General features: G+C 45.5%; 1 pseudogene; it reads left to right on the top strand.

Moving 5' to 3' along the window:
* The first annotated feature begins 3,683 nt into the window (after window positions 1-3,683).
* The window catches only part of LOC143844178 (large ribosomal subunit protein eL38 pseudogene), a 28,925-nt pseudogene continuing 14,841 nt past the window's right edge, over window positions 3,684-17,767 (top strand).

Consider the following 17,767-nt stretch of genomic DNA (forward strand, 5'->3'; position numbering starts at 1 on the left):
TTCAAGCTCTCCACTATGAACCCAAGATATTTTTCACCCTTACACTCTTAGCAAACTCGGACTCCATTAGCTTATACTTGAAGATACCCTAAGCCTATATTTGAAGTTGTAAAGGGGAAGCCGTTTCCTCAAAGCAGGATGGGAAATGGCATGTATAATATGACAAAACAACAGAGTAATCTGCATGCATGTGTTCTGGATGATCCCACAGATAGAGAATTGCATTCTGCATGAGACTGTCCTCTGCGACATTTCGAATGGACGCCCTCTGACCTGAATGGTACTGCCGAGTACATTTGCATGGGCTCAGACCATAAACATGAAGGTCCCCTCTGCTTACCTTTGGTGAAAGCACATCTCTGGTTACTGGACAAAGGTTGTCAGAACTCCATGGGCCGCCGATGAGGAAGGGGCAGAGCAATCTGCATAAGGTTATCTTGCAGTATTTGTTCTTCCTTTTAAAAAAGGAGATGAGAAAAGGGGAGGGGGGGACAGACAGTAAAGTACAATTGGTGCATTTAGTAAGAACCCCCTTTGGATATATTCTCCCCCAAACAGATGCGGATGGGATTTCAGCATTGCAGTGCAAAACTGAGCATGTTTGCTCAGAAGGGGATCCCAACAAGCTCATTGAGACTTAGCCTAAATCAGTGTACTCAGGATTAGGCTGATCACTGAGAAACAGCCTGACATTTTGTGCACCTTTATCCAGAAACAACTCTCCCAGCCCCCAGTGGTGTTTGTGTAACCCTGAGTCCCTTGAAGGAAGGCTAAAGAGTTGGAGTATTCCATATAATGGGGGAGGAGGGAAGGCACAGTCTTCCCCAAGGGCATGGGGGGCCTGAAACTGCAGGTAGCTTACCTCAAGGAGGACTCCTCTTTAAAATAAAACCACACATTAATTTTTTTTCTACTGATTTACAGGAAGGAGGGGCTGCTTATATTATTTGGCGGTCCGTCTGTGTTTTTATTATTGCTGTGAATGTTGCATGAATCCTCCCACAGTGACTGGAGGTAGGATCCCCAGGTACCCCCTTGTCTACCAGTGGAAGGAGGGGGAGAGCTGCCAGTCCCAGGTTTGGAAACCCCTGGAGATTTGGGGTGGAGCCTGGGGAGGACAGGGGACCCAGTGAGATAGCACCACATCCATTTTCTCCAGGGGAATTGATCTTTCTAGAGAGAAGAAATCTCCAGGTCTTACCTGGAGGCTGGCATTCTAAATTCAAAGGCCTGAAACAATGGGTACCTTATCTCAGAAGAATTCTTACTAAGGTATTTTTCAAGAATTTTTTTTGGCTCATTTTAGCCACAAAGTGGGCTTGCACCATCAAAGACATGAACTCCCTCAGTTCTTTTATTGAAAAAAAAAGTTCCAGATTTAAACTTATGTTCCATTGTGGAAATTTATTGGTCACCTTGGGCCAGTCACACACTCTGAGCCTAAACAATCACAGAGTTCATTGAAAGGATAAAATGGCGAATGGGAGTGTGATGTAAATCAGTTTACCTCTTCATTGGGGTGACAAGTGGAGCATAAATTAAGTGCATACATTAAAAAAAACACTACAAGCTTTTTAAATGGGGCAAATTAGCTTTGGATCTGGCACAACTTTTTTTTTGAAACAAAGAAAAACAACTTTGTATGTGTTAAAAGGGTTACTGCATATACTCTCATATAAGCCAATATGCATATAAGCCGAGGCACCTAATTTTACCACAGAATCTGGGCAAACTTATTGACTCGCATATAAGCTGAGGGTGGGAAATGCTCCATCATCACAGGCTCTCCCATCCAGCCTCCCACCCAACAAATAGAGAAAAGTCAAGAGGATGAATAGCTGCTAGATTCTATACCACGCCTTTCACTAACAGAAGAAGACGAAGAAGACGGAAGAAGACCAAGACGAGTTGGTTCTTATATGCTGCTTTTCTCTACCTGAAGGAGGCTCAAAGCGGCTTACAATCTCCTTCTCTTTCCTCTCTCCACAACAGACACCCTGTGGGGTGGGTGAGGCTGAGAGAACCCTGATGTTACTGCTCTGTGAGAACAGCTTTATCAGTGCTATGGGGAGCCCAAGGTCACCCAGCTGGCTGCATGTGGGGGAGTGCAGAATTGAACCCGGCACGCCAGATTAGAAGTCCGCACTCCTAACCACTACACCAAACTGGCTCTCACCAAGCTCAGACTCCATTAGCCTATACTTGAAGAGACCCTAAGCCTATACTTGAAGTTGTAAAGGGGAAGCCCTTTCCTCAAAGCGGGATGGGAAATGGCATGTATAATATAATAATATAAAATAAAACAACAGAGTAAATAGAGAAAACAAAGGAGTCTCAAAGCGGCTTACAATTTCCTTGCCTTCCTCTCTTGGTGCCAGACACCCTGAGAGAGCTCTGACAGAACAGCTCTATTAGAACAGATCTGGAAGGAGAACCAAACAGTGCCCCCCCCCCCAGGCCAGCAAACCACAGCAAAACAACAGTACCTGAAGTTGGCAACCTACTACAACAAGCACAACAGCTACCAAACTGGGAGAATACAGTTTGAGAACTGCAGTGCCCCCAAGAACAAAGCACTGAAATAAAGAACTGTAAAACTGAGCACTGAAAGAAAGAACTGTAAAAATCAACTTTTAAAAGAAACACAACGCCATGAAGAAAAGGCAAACAATGCTCCCGCTCAGATAAAAGAAGAAATACTAGGAAAAAGAAACAGCAAATCCCAAAGCACCCCCAAAACCCACCCCACCCACAGAAACCAAAAGAATAGTTTGGAAGAAGTGATTAAGAAAAGGAAGAAGTGAAGGCAAAAGGGAAAAAAGACCAGAGTCCCTCAGTCAAACCGCTGGTGTCCTACAAGCTGCCAGAGCAAGCTCAGCTTGCAGGACACATTTGCAAAAGGCAATGCAACGATTGACTGGCTGGAGCAGGCTTTTATTTCCATATATCCGCGTATAAGCTGAGGAGGGCTTTTTCAGTGTGAAAAAATACACGAGTATATAGGGTAACTTGGAAGACAAAGCAGACATGTGGCCTTTGTAATGCTGACAAGCATTCTGGCCAACAGATCCCTTTCATTCCAAATCAACTACCACTTTCAACATGTGAAAAATGCCCCCAAGGATTGCCATTTGCGGTGTGCCCCCGGCCAATCCGATCCATAAAGAAAGAAGCAGATAACAAGAAGATGCTGGAGATAGTGTGGGAAAAGAGCATGGCTACAACAGCAACTAAACTGCTCTTGGCTGAGGAGAAAGAATCAGAACCCAGGTCATGCACCATCTTCTGATAAAATCAAAAAGAGTTCACTGGCGTCGTAAAGATTAGCAGATTTCCAGAAGCATAAAGGTTCATGGGGAAGTTAAGGATATGCAACAACCCTGCCCCCCCCCCAAAAAAGAAAAACCTATTATATCTGCCCTCTAGTGAGAGATTAACCCTTAGGTTAGCCTAACCTTCCCTCCAGGTTTGTCAACAAAGTTGGAAGACCTCTTGTAAACCGTACATCAATTGACTGAGCAGTCAATAGGAGAACATGAGATTATTTTGCCTGTGCATCTCCAGCTGCTGCTAGATAGAGCAACATCCTGCTAGGGGGTCTTTGCATTTCTTTTCATCTCTATGAAAGCAACACTGCTGTGGCCAGCAAGTAGAGGGGAGCAGAGATCAGAGCTCCAGCGGCTATGCCAAACCAGAATAACTTGAGGATGGCAACGTTTATTGTAGGAGAATTTCCCAGCGGTGAATTTCCACAATTCAGTGCATCTACAATTAAAACTCGAAGGCAGCTCAGGAATCAACTTGAAAGCAAAGATTTTGCTCCAGCAATGCGTGGTATGTTTGATTAATGCATTATTGATATATTGTTACACTTCTTTTCTCGCCATTTGGGGCCCAAAGAAGCTCAAGTAAGGTTGCCCGGTCCTGGAATCCAGCAAGGGATGAGGGGAACTTAACAGGAGAAAAAGAAAGGTCCAGGCCTTGTGGATGACATTACACAAGAAGTGACGTAATCACATTCCGATTGGTCCTTTTGGTATCCAAAAAGTGGATTATTTAATTATTCATTTGTATACCACCCCTCTCAGACTCGTCATCTCATGGCACAACAGTAGATTCAAAAACCATATGACATTATGAAGGTAAAGGTATCCCCTGTGCAAGCACCGGGTCATGTCTGACCCTTGGGGTGACGCCCTGTAGCGTTTTCATGGCAGACTCAATACGGGGTGGTTTGCCAATGCCTTCCCCAGTCATTACCGTTTACCCCCCAGCAAGCTGGGTACTCATTTTACTGACCTCGGAAGGATGGAAGGCTTGAGCGGCTGCTGGGACTGAACTCCCAGCCTCATGGGCAGAGCTTTCAGACTGCATGTCTGCTGCCTTACCACTCTGCACCACAAGAGGCTTGTGACATTATAAATTAAGTTAAAAAAAACAATATATAACACAGTAGAACAATGGGAAATGTTAAAGATTGTAAATAAAATGCAGATTCACAGCACTGATGATGGAAAAATTTCTAGCCTGCCAAAGTTAGAAAGATGAGGAGATGGTGAGAGATTGTGGCGGGGGGGAGGAGAAGGAAGAGGCCCAGTTTGTTTTTTTAAGAGACTGGCATCAACCATAAGCCTGGTGGAAGAGCTCTGTCTTGTAGGCCCTGCAGAACTTAGTAAGTTCTCCTCCAACCCCACGTTTCAAAAGAATCCACTTTCTTCCCGTCAGCTTTCTTCATTGTCCAACATACCCACACATAGTAATCACATAAATCAGAAGATTGATCCTGGAAAAGGCAGCCATGAAAGACCCAGAAAAGCTGACCAAGGTCAAGTTAATTCATGCCACAGTGCTAAACATATTTCTTATTGAAATGACTGACTGATTCCATGAAACCGAATTCCAAGTTAATGATACGACTCTGTAAGGAGAAGTGCCAAGGTCTGCATACATCTGGATCACAAAATTGAGAAGTGGGCATACTGAATTGGAGATACACTTCTGGGTAGCAGTGCATGTGAATGAGATCTTGGGGTTCTTATGGACTGTAAGCTAAATATGAGCAGACGGTGTGTTGTGATAGTAAAAAAGGCAAATGCAGTCTTTGGCTGTATCAACAGAGATTTCATATCAAACAACAAGTCCCACAGTGTACTGCAATTGGTCAAACCAAACCTGTGTGCAGTTCTGGAGGCTTCTCTTCAAAAAGGACGTGGACTAAATTGAGAGGGTGAAGTGGAGAGCAACAAGGATGACCAAGCTGGTTATGAACTGAGGTGTACAGGAGGTGACGAAAGATGTGTTCCATAGATTCCATTAGTGAACAGGTGCACAATCTCTTTGAGACTTGTATTCTTTTTGCCAGAACTGCTGTGGGCATGGCCAAACATCTTGCTAATGTTAGTGCTCTCCTTTATTTGTTGATATCAACGGATGAGGGGTAGGCAGCTGGTTATAACATGTATCTCATGGATGGTGAAAGAGAAAGGCTGGAGTATTTGCTAAGTCTGTTTGACTTTCAATAGCTGAATATGCACAGGAAGGAAAGGCTGAGAGTCTTGACAATGACTTGGCCGAGGAAGGCATGATTGCTCTTAGTATTTGAAAAATTGTCATGTGAAGGAGGGCAGCAGGGAGCAATTCCTGTAGGCAGCAGGGGGTAGGACCTGCAGTAATAGCTTTAAACTATGTGTAGAATGGCACCAGCTAGATATCAGTGGCTGTCTTCAAGCAGCTGGTGGACAGATATCTATCATGGATGCTTTACTTTTTGACCATTGGAAAACTCTGAAAAAAAAATTCAGGCTTCAAGAAACCCCAGGAATGGCGCATTCATGCAAAATATGGTTGGGAAGCATAACTGTCTACATGCTCACCTGGGGTCCCTCCCCATCCCACGGCCATTTTGAGAGGATGGGGGCAGGCTGCCCTGACCATATATGGTCGTCACCAGATAAATGTTTAATTATTTTTTTAAAAAAACTTAAAAGCATGCTGGTCCATCGCAATTCTCCGGCAGTGGCCCAGTGCAGCTGCTGCCATGCATAAATGGCAAACGTCTTGGGGGTTTTTTGCCTGAGAACTCCCTTTGCCTGAATCTTCACCCATTCTGAGTAGATCATTTGGAGAGAAAAGGCTTACAAGCTTTGTCTAGGTGGATTCACGCCAACTAGATTGGACTTGAAGGATCGGACGAAGTAGTCCTTGGGGACTGAGATTTATTTTGAGCTGCAGATATAGGGACATGAGTCTGATCCTTGCCCCAACTCTTAACATACCAGTTTTGAGTTGTATCGTGGCATTGGAGCTGCATCTTGGTGTTCAGAGCAGGGGTAGTCAACCTGTGGTCCTCCAGATGTTCATGGACTAGAATTCCCAGGAGCCCCTGCCAGCATTTGCTGGCAGGGGCTCCTGGGAATTGTAGTCCATGAACATCTGGAGGACCACAAGTTGACTACCCCTGGTTTAGAGGACAACTCTCAGGCACTCTGGACTCTCTCCAGTAGAGTAAGACAGGCTGTGGGTGGTCTGAGATGAGTTCGCAGTTGTGTCATAGATTTGGCTTGTAATAGCTTCAGTGCCGTTTATTTATTCATCCATTCCGTTTATATGCCGCTCCTCACTACAAATGTCCCCTTCCAACTCTATGATTCCATGATTCTGACTCTAACAATGCCATCCTATACAGGTCTACTAAGGATCCTGCTCCAGTTCCCTCAATGGGGTTCGCTCGCAGGAAAACATTTTTAGGCTCACGCTTAGTCTCTCTTTTCTGTCAGATAAGTAGCAAAGAACAGTCATTGCTGAGTATGATAATAATGGATCTGAATTCAGTAAATACAAAATACAGCTTATCAGAGAACTGCTGAGCACAGCTTTTCATTTTGAAAAGAAAATTATTGGGCGAAGGGCGGGGGGCTGACACAACATCAAGCAGCAGTAACGAGAATATGCCTGCAAGCCTGCTATGGTCTATTTACCTTTTTAATTTTTTTTTTTAACATTCCTCTTCTTTGAAAGAGAAACAGCACCTAAATTTGGCTATACACACAGGTAGGAGTAAATTGCGGGACTTGCTGCACTTTTTATTTCTGCTGAACAAATTGTTTGTTTTGTAACTGCAGATGCTGGAATAATTCATGGCGTCGTCATTTGAATTTAACAGGAAATAAAATTGCCCACTCTCTGAAAAGGGCCAGCAAGAGAGTGACTTTGGAACACAAAATATTTATAATAAATAATTTTCACTTTGGCTGAGTACAAGAGGAGCCTTGAAATGTTAAGGTTTTCCATCTGAAATGAAGATGGCAAAGAGAGGGTTGGTGTAGTAGTAAAGAGCGGCCAACTGTAATCTGGAGAACTGCGTTTGATGTACCACTCCTCCTCCACATGCAGCCAGCTGGGTGACCTTAGGCTAGTCACAGTTCCCCTAGAACTGTTCTTATAGAGCAGTTCTCTCAGAGCTCTCTCCACTCCACCTACCTTGCAGGGTGTCTGTTGTGGGGAGATAAAGGAAAGGAGTTTGTAAACCACTTTGGGATTCCTTTAAGTATTGAAAAGGAGGGTATAAAAAACCAGCTCTTCTCTCTAATAGGTGGCCGTGACTTACTGCAACCGCCATTTGTCCAGGCAGCAAATGGCTGGCTAGATTCTCCATTTTAAAGCGCTAGTTGTGGAATGGTATAAAGTGGATTCCCCAACCTATTTAGTGCAAGCTACAGGAGAGCCTCTTGTGGCGCAGAGTGGTAAGGCAGCAGACTTACAGCCTGAAAGCTTTGCCCCTGAGGCTGGGAGTTCAATCCCAGCAGCTGGCTCAAGGTTCACTCAGCCTTCCATCCTTCTGAGGTCGGTAAAATGAGTACCCAGCTTGCTGGGGGGTAAACGGTAATGACTGGGGAAGGCACTGGCAAACCACCCCATATTGAGTCTGCCATGAAAATGCTAGAGGGTGTCACCCCAAGGGTCAGACATGACCCAGTGCTTGCACAGGGGATATCTTTACCTTTACAGGAGAGCAACCAGCAGGAAAACAGCAGAGGGAAGTTATGGAGGCTAAAATGCACTAAAGGCGCCTGCCTCATCCTGCCCTCACACCCACCTCCCTTTCCCTTGTTCCCGGGGATGGGAATTTCATTTTAAAAATGGCTAACCTCCTGGAACAATGAATAGGCAGACAAATGTGTATGGGTTGCCAGAAATATTTTGTTCACCAAAAGGTGTAACACAAAGCATGCCTCTGAAGTCTCCCCCCCCCCCCCAAAAAAAAAATTCAGGTACAAGACTAATTTTAAAAAATATCAAGGTGTGGCATAAACGGGCATTGCAGGACTTTTAAAACATGGAGAGAGGGGATGGGTTGCCTGGATTGATTGACAGTGGGAAGAGAGTCATATGTAAAGCGCATTGAGGAGGGTGAGAAGCACGAAAAGGCAGCAGAGAAAAGTGAGACAGCAAAATGGTGAGGAGGGTCTTGGAGGCACCATACTGTTTAGCGCTACGCCATTCAGTTGGCGTAGCACTATTTTTGTCAATGTGCGGAAATGCCCAAAGTGTTGCCAGGAAGGATCACACAAGATATAAAATCCTAATTCAATAATAAAACTGATGTTAGGAACCAGATAAATGTCTCCAGGGGAGTTCTCTGTCATTGTATTTGGGCTTTCTAATGGAAGAATGGTTAAAAACTGAAATTTAGGATAGTCTGGAAAAAGTGACTAGAAACATCTGTGTTAGCTTCTCAACATGCAACAGGAACTGAGTGACTTCAAATGAACCAAATATATCCCAGATCTAATGAACAACAGAAGAACATTTCCCACAGCATGCAATGCATACATGGAACTTATTGACACCATCTGTGGCAAGTAACGACATTGTACTCGACCAGAGGTGTCCATAGATAATAAGGATGGCCCTTAATATTAGTTAAGGTAGTCAAAGCATGTGGCATGACCATGGACAAAGGAGACGACAGTCCCTATGTCCTTGAGAGCTCTGAGTTTGTTTTTTTAATGCACACTATTTCTCAGGGAGGGCAAGGTATAAACTAGGTTCTTGCTAAAATTGCCAGTGTCTGCTGATTAGTTAAAGTTTCCAGGGTATAGTCTGCACAGGGCTTTTTACCCACTGCCAGCTCGAATAAATCCCTCCCGTCTACACTGAATTTTATTTCCATTTTGATTTGGGGCACTTTAAATTTCCCCTCTGTAACATGCATGATTGATCCAGAGTGACTCTACCTTTCCCCCGCGTTATCTGGAAGTAGATATAAGCCTCAATATTTGAAAAATCACCATCGGTAAGTGTGTAGATTTCTGTTTTTTATGAATTAGCTTATTGCTCCGTGCCTCTTAGCAAAGCAGTCTTCCCTGAATGGCCACGGCACCAGTTCAACGACTTCCTGGTTCCCAGTTGCAAGGCTTGTCTTAAAGTGACTGCACTCCAGAAGCCCTAACTTCTCTCAGCAGAGATTTGCCTTTTGGATTTATTCCCCCCTCCTCTGCTGTCTCCAATCCTTTCCCCACCCCCATGCAAGAAAGAGACTCCTGCTTGGCTCCCCTCCCTGCTCTCAGCTTCCCCAGTCAAGTGCAGAGAACTTTCTGTTTCAATGGGGGGGGGGTAGGGGAAGACCCGAGTTGAAACTTGCCAAAATGGTCAGTATCATGTTGACCAACACTTTATTGTTATTGATCACACCCTCCCCGCTAGCCAGCTTCAGGCAGTTCACAACCCTTAAAACCAACATTCAACAAAAACAAATATACAATAAAAGTTATTCAAATTTAAAATACTAAAAATATTCTGACTTCTGCCATACCACTGTTTTGTTCAGTTGCTCTTACCTTGCTGATGTTTTCTTTTCTCTTTCTCAACCCTATATCATTCATCTAAAACTCGGTCAACATGAGGATTAACTCTATGTTTAATCTGTAGAATTTGGGGCAAATGCTCGAATATCCACCAGACATTTGCTTGAGGCCAACCGACCCAACAACATCAGCTGGTCGTCCCCCCCCGACACTCTCCTTACACAAATCTGAATCTGACCTACCTAAGGGTTCTGTAAAAGTTACTATTTCTGTTGAACAATATTCCTGTTGAAATATTGTAGTTGATTTGTTATATATTATGATGTTCTATGTACTTACCCCATGATGTTTTCTGTAAACCCCCCAGAGTGGTATGGAAGAGTGGTATACAAATCTATAATAAATTGCCCAGTGCAATAGTGTCACTTCCTGCACAATGTCAAAAAGTAACCCTCCCCCCTTGGCTGTTCTAGTTCACATTACCATTTTCAAATCAACAAGTAATGCAATGTGATGTGTACACATGCATGAAGAGGAAGTCATAGGAAACTGCATATGTGAGAACCAATAGGAGAAGGTGGCCACAGAAATACGGCGTTAATTAGCTGTGACGAATCTTTGTTTTCCGTAGAATAGGGGAAAGGTTTGACGGTTTTTGTTGTCGCCGTTTCGTTTTCTATAAACCGACTTGAGCTGTGCTTTCATTTCATTCTTCAAGTGAAAAAAGAAAGCGCCGTGCCTTTAATGATTTCCCCCCCCTTCTCTTACACTGAAGAGCAACACCAAGAACACTTCACCTTTCCACCTTCACCGAAAGCTTCGCAGCATGAAGGCCACAACAACTTCTTCAACGTATTGATTGCATAACAAGCAGATATTCTGCTGTCAAGTGAGCAAGAGCGTTTGCTGTTCAATGGAACTGCCAAGGGAGAATTTGAGTTGGCAATTGGGTCTGCTACTCATCAATTTCTACACAGGGAGCTGCCACAGACGTCATGGCTGCATCCACACATCAGCAGATACTCTGTGCTTCGGTGACCCTACGGCAATTATTCGCAACTGGATTGGTTTGTCCAACCCAGATAATCCTGTTGTGAATGATGTGCAAAGGTGGTCATGGTAGAGAATGTGTTACTGGTAGGCAAGGTTGCCGGCTTTTTTCTTGGTACAACTCCCATGCCTTTAAAGCAGGAGGAGGAGGAGGAAGAGGAAGAGGAAGAGGAAGAGGAAGAGGAAGAGGAAGAGGAAGAGGAAGAGGGGTTGGTTCTTATATGCCGCTTTTCTCTACCAAAGGAGTCTCAAAGCGGCTTACAATCACCTTCCCTTTCCTCTCCCCACAACAGACACCCTGTGGGGTGGGTGAGGCTGAGAGAGCCCTGATATTCCTGCTCAGTCAAAGTAATTTTCTCAGTGTTGTGGCAAGCCCAAGGCCACCCAGCTAGCTTCATGTGGGGGAGCACAGAATCAAACCCGGCTTGCCATATTAGAAGACCACACTCCTAACCACTACACCAAGCTAGCTCCCAAGTGTGCAAGATGTTGTATACTTGCAAAAGAGATGGATACCCTCTTCTTGCCAGGATAAGCTTCTCTGAATCTCTTTCAGGAAAAACACAACAGCCCTGCCAATACAATATCTTGGCAAAACCAAATGCAGGACTGTGTATATTACGAGTCCCCAACATGCTGCCCAGAGCCATTGTAGTGCCTGCCAAATGTTTTTAGGAGGTGGGCGGAGTCAGGTATGGCTTTTTCTCAGCAAGGTTTCTGGTTGGCCACTGGAGATTAGATTGGCTGTGCAGAGTTTTTTGTGTGGCATTGGCAGCAGTGAGTTGAGTGAGCTGTGGCAGCCATTTTTAGGTTAGCTCCATCTCCTGTGGCAGCCATTTTGTGCCAAGCATTCTGTTGCTGTGTCAGAATTCATGGTAAAAGGGGTTCCGGACCACTGGTATACACCGCATGCCAAAAGCAACAACCACTCATATATAAATCAAAGCCTGCACTTTGCAGTAAAGATTTTCCCAAGTTTGTGCTTTAAAAAGCTGAGGTAAATCAGAACCTATTTATCTATTTTGCATAATTCCCTGGTCATCTCTAACCCAAGGACTCTAAATCACAAATCTCAGTCGGAGAATAAGAGAAACAAAGTTTGCCAAGGGACTTTTCCCAGGAAGAGAATTAATAACATCAAAACAGCCCCGTGGACTAAAGCCTCAGCAATGCCTTCAACCGGCTAACCTCATTTGGTAAACACCAACATCCTGTGCTCAGCAGTCTTGGAGCTTGTTCCAGCCAAAAGCAAATCCTTTAGGGAAAGATAAGTTAATGTGAGTGGCTTGATTAGCAGGAATAAGCGATTTGAATGACTCAGCCACTGCCCACATGATTTCTCGCTAGGCAAAGAGAACAATCAGCAAAGAGCTAACAGATTTATACATATACAGGTAGGAAATGTGAGTAAGCAGGTCTGCATCAACCCACGCAACATTGCCTCTCCAAGCTTGAACGCACAAATTGGCTTGCCAGTTGCTTGGCGAGCCCTTCTGTTTTTTTCAGTCTAGGCAGGCACGGAAATGGTCAGTTTCCTGGATGCCTAGAACCATCGCACCCCTGGCCTGGATGGCCCAGGCTAGCCCAGTCAGATCTCAGAAGCTGAGCAAAGTTGTTCCTGGTTAACTTTTGGGATGGGAGACCACGGAAGAAGTCCAGGGTTAGTATGCACAAGCAGGCCATGGCAAACTGCTTCTGTTTGCTTCTATCCTGATTTGTATGGCTCCAGAGAGCCTGATCTCTGTAGATTTTGGAAGCTAAGCAGGGTCATCCCAGGTTAGTATGTGGATGGCAGAACGTTGCTGCACAGAAGTAGGCTGGGGAAAGCCAATTCTGAAGGCCTCTTGCCTCGAAAAGTCAACGGGGTCACTATAAGTCAGATGCGTCTTGACAGCACCACACACACACACACACAAGAGAGGGAACCATTTTGGCTTGGGGGATTGAAGATATGCACTGCTTAGAAAAAAACACCCCTACTGACAGAGACCATTAAAACCAAGACATTACTTAGCTCATTTGGATCCAGATTCTGAGCCAGCTACACCAAAAGATCCTTAGAGCAGAGTAGGCATTCCTTGTGTGTAGATGGAACTAATTTGCTCAGCATGCAGGGTCAGGTCTCCAGCAAAGCAACTGAGGTTGACTCCTGAACAAAGCAATATCAATTGGGGTTATTGTCATGGGGGGAAGCAATGGATAGAATTGCCATTTCTGGCTTGGGAAATACTTGGAGGTATTGGAGAGGAAGAGCCTGAAGGGATGGATTTCAATAGAGTGTACTACTAAAGAGGACTTCCTACTAGATCACCTTTATCATGTGGCCACTGGCTCTTGCCGTGATTTGCTTGACCAAAGTCCCACAATGCCCTGCAGGGAACTGACCCGAAGTCGCCTTGCTCATTCTCTCTCTCCCTTTTCGTTCCCGTACTCTGGGGCCATCTGGCTCCATATTGTGCACCCAGTTGTTGTAGCTGTTTCCTCCCACCTGAAGGTGCCAACTGTACATCGTACTCCCCTTTGATGAGAAGAACCGCTCTGTGTAAAGCTGAATGGTGCACAGAAGAGTGGGGTGTTATGTATTGTTATTGGTTTGTAAAGGTTAACTCTGGGAGAAGAGAGTCACCCCGCCCCCCAAATGTGGGGAAAAGAAGGTGTGTCTATGTAAGGATGGGGTTGCTGAGTTGAGGTGCCAGTTGCACAATGTGTTTGCAGCAGAAATAAAGGTTTATGTGACTCACCAAGTCCCCAACCAGGATAGCTGCAAAACACCTGTTTTCTGAATCAAGTTCAGAAGCATGCTTCAGTCTTATGCCTCTCCAAAATGTTTACTTTTATAAGGGGAGAGAATAGGAGAAATCTGCTAATGAAAGGAACCCACCTTCGGTGCCCCTGCCTGGGTCCGGCTGCGCATTTCGATTCCGAGAAGGCAAGCTAAGCCTTTCACGCAGAGACACAACAGGCAGCCTCCAAGGAAAGCAAATAATTACTTTCAGTCTCTGCCTTGGGTGTAACAGAACGGCCCCATTACAGTGGAGGGCATAGCTTCACACCCTCAGTGATGACTAATTTGAAGAATGTAGGTACATCATACAGTGAGTTAGCATGTGTAGATAGTAGTTTGGGCTCACAGGACCTTCATTCTTTTGATTTCATATGGCACACTAATACTTATTTTCTGACCAGGAGCCAAGCCCATTAAATTCAGGAATGCAACGGGTGCAAGATTATGGTGGTGGAGTGGAAGAAATCTGCAGAGCCTCCCCCTCCCTCCAGGACCCGGAAGGGCTGTAGGCAGCTGTTAGGGAATTCACCCGGAAGGGGCAGCTCTCATGTAGCAAGGATGTACAGACTACAAGCCTCAGAGGGAAGCAGAAAGAGGAGGTGTGGCCAGGGGTGGGAGATGGAAGGCGATTGGCTGGCCGCTGGAGGGACAGGCCAGCTGGTTGAAGGAGGAGGTAGAGGCATCATTTGAAAGAAAGGCAGCATCCTGGTGCCTGCCTCCAGGTTGCCGGGATATCTACCATGGACGTTGGTGTGGAATGAATTGCTGAAGGCTCTTAAGCTGGCATCAGTTGACTGTTGTGGGTTTTCCAGGCTGTGTGGCCAATGTGGTCTGGTCATTTTGGTCCCTAATATCTTGCCAGCAACTGTGACAAGGAGGGAGGCTACAGCAAGATGGCAATTGTAAGGAAGGTTTGGGGGAAGTTCCCTTCAAACCTTCGTGGGTTCTACCAATTGCAGAGAGTCAATAAACACATTGAGGCCGAATGGTTGTAAAAAGGGGAAAAAATCTATTTGAAAAAAAAAACACTTTGGAGATACATAAAACAAGAGAATCAAAACAGATACACTGTGAGACAGAAAGCAATTGGTGGCCCAGTCTAATTCCAACCCCCACCCCCCAAAAAACAAACAAACAAACAAAAGAACTGGGAGACAGATGAGGTTCAGGTTAATTGCAATTCTCTTTGAAGGTATCTTATGCACCAGCAGAGTCCCTCTTGATGGAAATCAGGATCTGTTAGAATGAGGCTCTTACTCCTAGTCTGCACACAATAGATAATGCACTGTGGATTGAAGTGGATTTTCCTGTTCCGCACAGGAAAATCCAGCTGCCAGAACACATTGAAAGTGCATTATCCTATGTGTGTGGAATGGGCCCCAGTCTGAGAAGCCATTTCCATTTATAACCAGTGAGGCATCTTTGATGTGTCATAGCTGGACAAGAGAAAAAATGTGTGGCCCTGACCATTTGGCCCAGTGTTGCTTTGGAGTGACCCAGGGAGGAAGAGACTAGAAAATTCGATGTTATCACAGATCCGTCCTGGGAAGCTTGACAATTTATGGCTGGGGCTGCTATTTGAATTAGTGTTGTGGTGTGTTTGTGTGTGTGTTTGGGGAAAATAAATGTGAGCTAGCCTGTCCTCACAGGGCTCTCTCCTCTTTCGCATGGAGAGATTCCCATCTTGCTGTGTCCTATTTCTGAAAATGCCAGCCAAAATTACGGGCAATTACGGATGAAAACGACCAGGCAATGGCCACGTGGCCCGGAAAACCCACAACAGCCCCCCTTAGTCTTCTTCATCTGAAGGAAAAGAACAAAATGGCAGTTTAAGTTTCCAGACTAGGCATTTATCATGTTCAAAATTAGCAGAAACGCTAAACATATCATTTTATAGCTTTGCAGAGAAGGAAACTGGAATTTGTAAACATTGCTTTTACGTTGCTTTGTAAAGGTAATGCAATAAGGCTTTCCTGTCAAACATATTCAAAGGAAAAAATGAGAGGTTTTCTGTGTGCAATCTGCCTGGGTCCTTTTAGTGTACATTTTTTTTTCTCGGCTCCTGCTCTCTCTTTTTTTTTCCACTTTGCCGATAAGTGAGAGATCTTTAGCGCTGTAAACCCGGCATTCTGGAAAACAGTTTTATCTAATATTTATAGCACAGCAACTTAAGTAATATAATTTATGTGAAATTGGCTTGAACGTGACATGCCGCGGCAGTTACTTTTAGAAACTCCTGGAAGAAAATAGCACTGTTTTATCCATTACTTCTCATGTACGCTTTCAAGGTTGGTATTTTATTGTCAGCTCAGGAACCTGATTACCATCAGAAAGCTTGGGCTTGCAAAAAGGATTGATCCTGACATCGTTGGAGGATGCAAATATAAATGTCACCTTGCAGTAGATATGAGTACGGGGATGGGGTAGTTGACAAATGCCCATGATATGATGCAACCGTGTTTCTATGTTTGTCTGTGTGTGGGTTTGTGTGAGTGTGTAGCAAAAGAAAGATAATCGGCTTGTTCATGAGAATGGCCAAGCAAGGCCAAATGGACTTAGTTTCAGCATTCATTGCAAACACAGTTGTATGGTTTGGGTAGTTTTCTTCATGAGAAGTCTGGTTAGATCTTTCAGCCAAATTCACTTCTGTGCTGGGGAAATCAAATCTCTATAATGTTTTTTGAATGGCATTTCCTCTTCCCACGTAATGCATTTTCCATCATTATCTGTGCACCAACAAATCCACAGATTAGTCTGTTCTACATATAAATGAAACTATGCATATAAATACTATGCAATTGCTGTAAATAAAAATGCTAGTACAGGGGCCCACCAGTCTATATTAGTTATTAATAGTTCAGGGGGGTCATCACATTCCCCTTGCAAGAGAAGACTGAGGAGAAGAAGGAATTGAGAAATTCAGCCCTCTCTACATCACCTGTTAAAATGTCACTTTCTGGTCCCCTCAATAGTCCTACCATGTCCCTATTCTTTTTCTAACTTTGAATTTCGGTGAGGCCGACTAACCAATAACGTCTACAGATCCCTCCCCAGACTGAGGGACCGAACCTACCGAGGGAGTGTCAAAGTTATTGTTAAAATACTGTTCTAGTTGGCATGTTATTGTCATTGACTTGCAGGAGGGCATTTTGGGCTCAAGGAAGACACTCACACATTTTAGTTGGCTTAAACAAGGCCACAGCTTTATTAATACTCCACAGGAGTGTTGGCACAGCATGGGAGAGGGAGCCTGACTTGCAGTCAGAAGACCACAAGAACCCAGACCCAGCAGCGCCCTGAAGTCCTTCCGGATCCCCCGCTGGTAACACAGGCCTCCTTGCTGCTGGGATCCCATCCATAGGAAGAGCCAGTGGCGCCCTGGGGCCCACCCGGTTCCCTCACCAGGAACGCGGGTCCCCTTGCCACTGGATTCCCACCATAGGGAAGTGTCCACCTGGGGCGCCAAGAGGAAGCGCACACTTCCCTTGGCCACCGCCCCAGGTCACCCGGCACTGTAAGCCCCTGGATTCCCACCATAGGGAAGTGTCCACCTGGGGCGCCAAGAGGAAGCGCACACTTCCCTTGGCCACCGCCCCAGGTCACCCGGCACTGTAAGCCCCGGGGTGCCAAGGAGAGGTGCCCACCTCCTTCTTGGTCCCACCCCAGGCTACCTGGCACTGCGAGCCCCAAGCCTTCCCAGCCGGGTCGGCCCTGCTCGCAGACCTGCCACCTCGTAGGGAGGTCCCAAACCTGGGGAGTCCGATGCGCAGACCGAACTCCCCCCAAACAGGCTCCATCCCATGCCAAAACCGCCAGCTGTGACAAAATGCAATATAAAGACATCATCCAGTGGCCATACAGCCATAAGCTTAACAGCCAACAAAACAGGGTGGGTGGGAGGGAAGCTGCTCGGGCGTCAAGCCTGGTGCAAAAGGCAGGGCTCCTCCACGTGGCACCTTTTAAGGCGCCCTGAGCCCATGCCCAGGCGCCAACCAGGCTAGCACAATCCTCTCATGCAGAGCTGCCCTTCCTGCTGGCTTTGAACCTCCCCCCCCCCCCACACGTGTCTTCTTGCCACCCGCTCCTCCGCTGCATCAATGGCGCCTGCTGATAAGTCTTCGCCGCT

Source organism: Paroedura picta, chromosome 9 (genome assembly GCF_049243985.1).
Source record: "Paroedura picta isolate Pp20150507F chromosome 9, Ppicta_v3.0, whole genome shotgun sequence".
NCBI classification, from domain to species: domain Eukaryota; kingdom Metazoa; phylum Chordata; class Lepidosauria; order Squamata; family Gekkonidae; genus Paroedura; species Paroedura picta.